Raw genomic sequence first — 7,235 nt, forward strand, 5'->3', positions numbered from 1 at the left:
GGATACTTGTGATCCTCCACCATCTTGGTCAGGGATACTCGTGATCCTCCACCATCTTGGTCAGGGATACTTGTGATCCTCCGCCATCTTGGTCAGGGATACTCGCGATCTCCGCTATATTGGTCAGGGATACTCGTGATCCTCAGCCATCTTGGTCAGGGATACTCGTGATCCTCAGCCATCTTGGTCATGGATACTCGTGATCCTCAGCCATTTTGGTCAGGGATACTTGTGATCCTCCGCCATCTTGGTCAGGGATACTCGTGATCCTCAGCCATCTTGGTCAGGGATACTTGTAATCCTCCGCCATCTTGGTCAGGGATACTCGTAATCCTCCGCCATCTTGGTCAGGGATACTCATGATCCTCCGCCATCTTGGTCAGGGATACTCGTGATCCTCCGCCATCTTGGTCAGGGATACTTGTGATCCTCCGCCATCTTGGTCAAGGATACTCAAGATGTCCACTATATTGGTCAGGGATGCTCGTGATCCTCAGCCATCTTGGTCAGGGATACTCGTGATCCTCAGCCATCTTGGTCAGGGATACTCGTGATCCTCCGCCATCTTGGTCAGGGATACTCGTGATCCTCCGCCATCTTGGTCAGGGATACTCGTGATCCTCCGCCATCTTGGTCAGGGATACTCGTGATCCTCTGCCATCTTGGTCAGGGATACCCGTGAGCCAGTAGATTCGATGTTTCTCGTGCAGTTTGTAATCTTGTGAATCCGGTCCCTGTGTGAACCGCATTTTACTGTTTCATCTTCGCTCCATCACCCTGAAATGGTCGCCATCTTGTAAGTACATGTATTTTGTGCAACGACAACCATTTTGTGCCCATCAGATAACTTTGGTTATGATTTATCGATTGATCGGTGTGGTCTGCGTCTCTATCCTGATGTCTGGATGAGGTTTATTTGAATATATTCTTTATTATACCGAGTTTGTTAATGTTTGCAGAGCATTATTACAAGGTTTTGTGCATTGACAGTGTTTGTATCGCCCTCCCGGGCCTTACCGTACCGATTCAATGGTCTCGTATGTCCGTATGTTAATTTAATAATGAGTAATTTTGAAGAAGAAGAATTTGGTGCCAACATCGTTATGATGAACATGCATCGCCGTGCTGACCTGTGTGTCTCGTGTGTGGAACTTAGTGTTACGGATTCGTCACTTCCGTTGTTGTGGTTTTCATCCACTTGAAACATTTTTGGTTGTATGTACTATTATTGTTATCGTTTAGGTGAAATAGAGATCTGTTTTCAAAAGGGAAAAGAAATTTATGTTTTTAAAAGAAACCGGAAACCGGATCGGGAACCGGAGGAAGAGAAAGAAGAGGAAGAAGAGGCGGAGCGAGTAAGGTCGAGAAGGAGCAGAGCTGCCTTGAGGTCTGGAGCAAACGCTGGCGAACGGGGGTCACTAGCAAACTTTGGGGTTTCCTGGGAAAGGGATTCCTGCGACAGAGTTGTTATCGCTGTGACAGATAAACCGGCGTGACAGGTTTTGCGGTTGATTCCGAAGAGAATCATTGCAGTGCCGTTACGTCTCGAGTACGGGCCATTGGCCATTTTGCCTCGCGCACGATTTCGGATCGCTGCAGGCTTTTCACCTCGCTTCAACCTTTTCACCGCATCCAGACGTTAACCTGGTGTGTGTGTGTAATGTGGATTTTGAGTAGGAATTTCCGGTTCGCCGATTGGGAGCCGTTGAACGTCCATACCCCAAGGTGTGATTTCCCAGTCGCCTCTTGAGGACACCTTTGCCCATCTTTGGCGGTGTGACTGTCAACCGAGCGGGATTCTGGTCTCGATACAACATCGTTCTGACGATCATTGGAGCGTGGATCGACTTTGGTTTGAAGCTGGGACAGAGACATTAGGAATGTTATTTTCGCTCACTTGGAGCACAGTGAGTTATATTGTACGAAACTGATGGTACCATCATAGGAATGATATATTGGTTGTACAATTGATTACTATTGTTTTTGTGCTGTTATTCTTGTGTGACCTTAATACAATACTTGTTTGTTGGGAACAATTGGTGTGGTTTCACCATTGATCTTTGACACACAGAATAACACATCTTTCTGCCGTGACTCCTCTCGGGGCTCGGAGGTACAACGTGACCGGGGTTTGGGGAGGAGCACGTAACATTAGTGGTACATTTTGTTTTGTTGCAGTGAATCTGCGTGGAAGAAACGTAATTGATTAAAGACATGAATGAAAGATGTGACATCTGCTTCATCGGTAATCTTTTATATCAGCATTGAAAATAGTCCTGGAGTGATCAGCCAGGTTGTAGGCGGGTTATCGTGAGCATCTCTGAAAGAGCACGAACACCCGTAACATCATTCTTGGGGAAAATGCCAGAGGCTTAGAAAATGCCCCTTTATATAAGGGCATGTGCCATGTGGCAAAGTACAGAAAAGAAGAGACATTCCATAGCTTGTATAAAATGCCAAAAAAGAGAGAAAAGAAAGGACATTCAAAAACTCTGGTGTGCATGCTGGACTACCCTTGTGTTCTGAGGAGGAACCAAGGAAGGCTCCAGAAAAGTTCATATAAAGAGGTGCCAATTTGATTCATACACCTGCATGAAGAGGTACAACAACAACAACAACATGCATTTTAAGGCCATTTTCCCTGCTAGAGCGGGGGTTAGCCTTGCGGTCCCCATGACAATCTTCTCCATTTTGCCCTATTTTCTGCATCTCTCCTTGTTAACCCCCTTGCCCGCATTTCTTCTTCCACCATCTTTAGCCAAGTCTTTCTCGGTCTTCCCCGTCCTCTACGTCCTTCTACATTCATTTCCATCACTCTTCTCAACCAGTCACTATCACCCTTCCTCAACACATGACCAAACCATCTCAACCTGTTCCTCTTCACAGCATCAATCACAGGCTCTATTCCCATCATCTTTCACAATTCATCATTTGTCTTCCTCTCTCTCAACGATACTCCGCACATCCACAGAACCATTCGCATTTCCACCCTTTCCAGCCTTCGTTGCTGCTCTACGTTCATTACCCATGTCTCGCTCCCAGAAATCGTAACACTTCTCACACATGCAGCATACACCTTTCCCTTCAGCTTCAACGACACTCCCCTCCTCTTCAGCATGCCCCTCAGTTCCCGAAACTTCTTTCATGCACATCTCACTCCAGCAACCATTGCCGAGTCTGATCCACCTTCTCCATTCAGCATGTCTCCGAGGTAGCAAAATGTTTTCACACCTTCCAGCTTCACGCCATCTCCAAGATCCAACTCAACATTTCCTCCATCTGCAGCTCCCTCTGTGCACACCTTACATTTGAATGTAGCTGCCACACTGGTTAATGACCCTCTCAGACCACTACATTTTTGATGAACCCACTCAGCGCACATTGTACATTGAATGGAGTTCACTCCGACACCCTTCCTGCACACAGCACATGGCCACTTCCCAGTTCTTTCCACCTCACCACATGATTTACCCATTGCCATCACCTTCGTCTTTCCTATATTCACCTTCAGACCTTTTGTCTCCATACATTCCTTCCACTTGTTCATCTTTTCCTTCAGTCCATCCATACTTTCCGCAATCAACACCAGATCATCTGCATACAACAACTCCCACGGTAAACCCTCCTTTACGTTCTGAGCCAGCACCTCCATCACAGCTACAAATAGTAGTGGACTTAGTACCGACCCCTGATGCACTCCCACCTTCACCTCAAACTCACCACTGTTCCCGTCCTTCGTCCTTACAGCTGTGCGCGCTCTTTTGTACATTCCCATCACTACTCTGATCAACCATTCCTCCACTCCTAACTTCCTCAATGCCCATGTCAATACTTCGTGTGGAACCCTATCGAATGCTTTCTCCAGATCAACAAACCCAAGAAACAACTTCTTCCTCTTCTCCATGTACTTCTCCTGCAACTGCCTCACAATAAAGAGCACGTCTGTCGTTCCTCTTCCTGGCATAAATCCAAACTGAATTTTGTCGATCGTCACCTTCTTCCTTATCCTCCTCTCCAACACCCTTTCCAATACCTTCATTCCATGCTCCAATAACTTTATCGCTCGGTACGAGCCACACTCCAGAGGGTCACCTTTCCCCTTGTATAGAGGGACGAGGGTACTCAGTTCCCAATCCACTGGAATGCGGCCTTCTTTCACCACCAGATTACAGATCTCTGTCATTCTCTTCACACCCCAACTTCCTGCTGCCTTCAACATATCCCCCACAACTCCCGTCGGCCCTCCCTCTTTTCTACTCTTCATTGCTTTTATCACTTCCTCAACTTCCTACTCAGTTATCTTCTCTGCCGGTCCTAAAACTGGGTTACTCTCCATGTTGCCATCCCATTCATTCTCTGTAATCAACAACATTTCCATATATCTTTTCCATCTTCCTTTAATTCCATCTGCATCCACAACGATTTGTCCCACTTCATCCTTCAAGCAACTCACCCCCATCACATCACACCTCTCTTTTGCTGTCTGCTTTGCAATCCTGCATACCGCTCTCTGACCCTCTTCCGAATTCAAGCGTTCTCCGAACATTTTCCTACATTCCTCCTGCGCCTTTGCTACCTCTTTCTTTGCAGCCTTCTTGGCTGCCTTATAACTTTCATGCTCTGCTTTTTCTGCTCCTGTACCCTTCGCCTTCTGCCACTCCTTGAACTTCTTCCTCTTCTCGTCAATCCTCTTTCCAACTTCATCATCCCACCACCATGTTTCCGAGTGCCTCGGTGGTCGTTTTGTCCATCCTCACCATACCATACCAACGCCATACCATACCAACATACCTCACCAACGGCTCCCAACAGACTATCTTTCATTGACATCCAACCACTGTCAAGCTCAACCACATCATCCTCTACCCTACTCAGCCTCTCTTTTAATCACCTCACCAACGGCTCCCAACAGACTATCTTTTATTGACATCCAACCACTGTCAAGCTCAACCACATCATCCTCTACCCTACTCAGCCTCTCTTTTAATGCCTCCCTTACTGTCACCTCTTTCCACCTCCACACCTTCATTCTCGGTTGCGACTTCACCCGCCGAGCTCTCCTCGCACCTTTCACCCTTACATCGCAGACAACCAAGTGGTGCTGTGAAACAGCCTCCTCCCCAGGATCACCTTTGTGTCCCGGAGGTGCCCCCTGTCTCGCCTACGCACCATCAGGTAGTCAACGGTTGTCGTCGACCCACCTGACGTGTATGTAACAAGCTTATTATCCTCTTTCTGGAACTGAGTATTACAAATCAACAAATCAGCTCCATCAGCAAACTCCAAAATCCTTTCACCTTCTCCATTTCTCACACCATATCCGTAACCCCCAAGAACTCCCTCAAAACCATCCATACTCCTTCCCACATGTCCATTTAGGTCTCCTCCTACCACAACAACATCCTCATCTTTCACGTTTTCCATCAGCTTCTCTATCGCACACCAGAACTTGTCCTTCTCTTCATCGCTCTGACCAACCTGCGGAGCATATCCCGAGATGACGTTCACCAAGAGCTTTCCAATCATCCTTTTCACCATCATCAACCTATCACTCACTCTAGTCACACTCACCACACTGTCTACAAACTCCACAGAAAACAGGACACCAACACCATGCACACCCTCCGGGCACCCTTGCCACACAAACTTGTATTTCTGTCCCTGCCTCCCCTTCACCATTCTCACACCACTTCCCTTCCATCTCATCTCGCATGAAGAGGTAAATGTATTTTATTTGCCAGATGTAGGGCGACCATTTATATGAACTTTTCTCGAGCATTCCTTGGTTCCTCCTCAGAACACAAGGGTAGTCCAGCATGCACACGAGATTTTTGAATGTCCCTTATTTTGTATCGTTTGGCATTTTCTATAAGCTATGGAGGCCTCCATACTTTGTAGAAAATCTTTTTTTTTTCCTCTTTTTCTTGTAGAACAAGACATTCCCCTCCCTCGATGCTTAATGCACCTCCCTTGATAAAGTGGCAGTTCGAGTTATTATCGATTTCATCGTGATGTTCCTCCCTTATACCGTGTAGCCCTTCCCACCCCTCGCCTCCCTTATACCATGTACCCCTTCCCACCCCTCCTCACTTCTCCCCCACCTTCCCCCCCCCCCTCCTCCCCCCCCCCCCCCCAAGCGCTCTCCCTCCCACAGATCTCCCGATGTCTCTGTTCTCTACTGTTGTGATTGTGTGCTTCCATCTCTCTCTCTCCCCATCTTGTCTCCCCCTCCCTTTATGATGTTTTTTGTGTCCGTTTATGTTTTTTGTGTTTTATGTGCTAATGTGTGTTTAATGTCCCAGCTCTTACATGAGCCTCGATGTTGTATACAAAAAATAAAAAAAGTGTTCATTGATTGGGAATACAATGGTTGATAGTGCCTCTTACCGTTCATTTGAATGTACAATCGTTCAGATACCAGGTAGGTGTCTTTGCCATTCCAACACCTGTATCCTTAACGTACTCACTTTAATAAATCAAACACCAAAACCTTCTGAGACATCCCAGGTCGTGTGATTGGAAAAATAAAATAAATAAACAAAGAAACAAGTTTCCATTTTCGTGGCGTATTAATGAGATTCCCTTTTAAATCAACATTAAACTGAATTTGCTTATGGACAAAAAGTTCACCTTTCACAAGACTTTGTCCTGATTTTGTTTTCTTTGTTGTACTTGAATTAATTTTGGTGCAGGTAAAAGCACGAGTCACGTGATTGTGTTCTAAATGCATCATTACATCATGTTGGAATACAGCAAGTGAAAGTATTCTCAAAATGAACCGAAAGACGAGTATTTCACAGAAAACATCAGGAATCGAGTTTCTCTACTTCATTTAAAAGGAATTTACTTCCAAATAAACAAATTTAAAAGCTCGTCGTGGAACATTGCAAGCCCAAACTGGACGTTTCAAGAAGAAGAATATTCCTCACAAACCAGTGAGTCGGGAATGGTAGTCAAAGCAAACAAACAATTTCACAATGGTGCATTATCTGTACTAGTGAGATACCCGTGCTACGCACGGGTGGGAGGCCAGAAGCAAACAGGCAATGCAGATACGGCGAATGCTAAAGCATGAAACCAATAAATTCCACATTCCTGTAGCACCCTCAGTCGCACGTCAGCCATGGACAGCAAGTTCGTGAAGGACTTCCATGAAAAACGTACCCGTACGCAAACAAACGGGTACGTTCACGTATAGAAACATCGATCGTGGGTCCGTGGCAAATCTGCATATG

Source organism: Myxine glutinosa, chromosome 13 (assembly GCF_964187855.1).
Source record: "Myxine glutinosa chromosome 13, kmMyxGlut1.1, whole genome shotgun sequence".
Classification (NCBI taxonomy): domain Eukaryota; kingdom Metazoa; phylum Chordata; class Myxini; order Myxiniformes; family Myxinidae; genus Myxine; species Myxine glutinosa.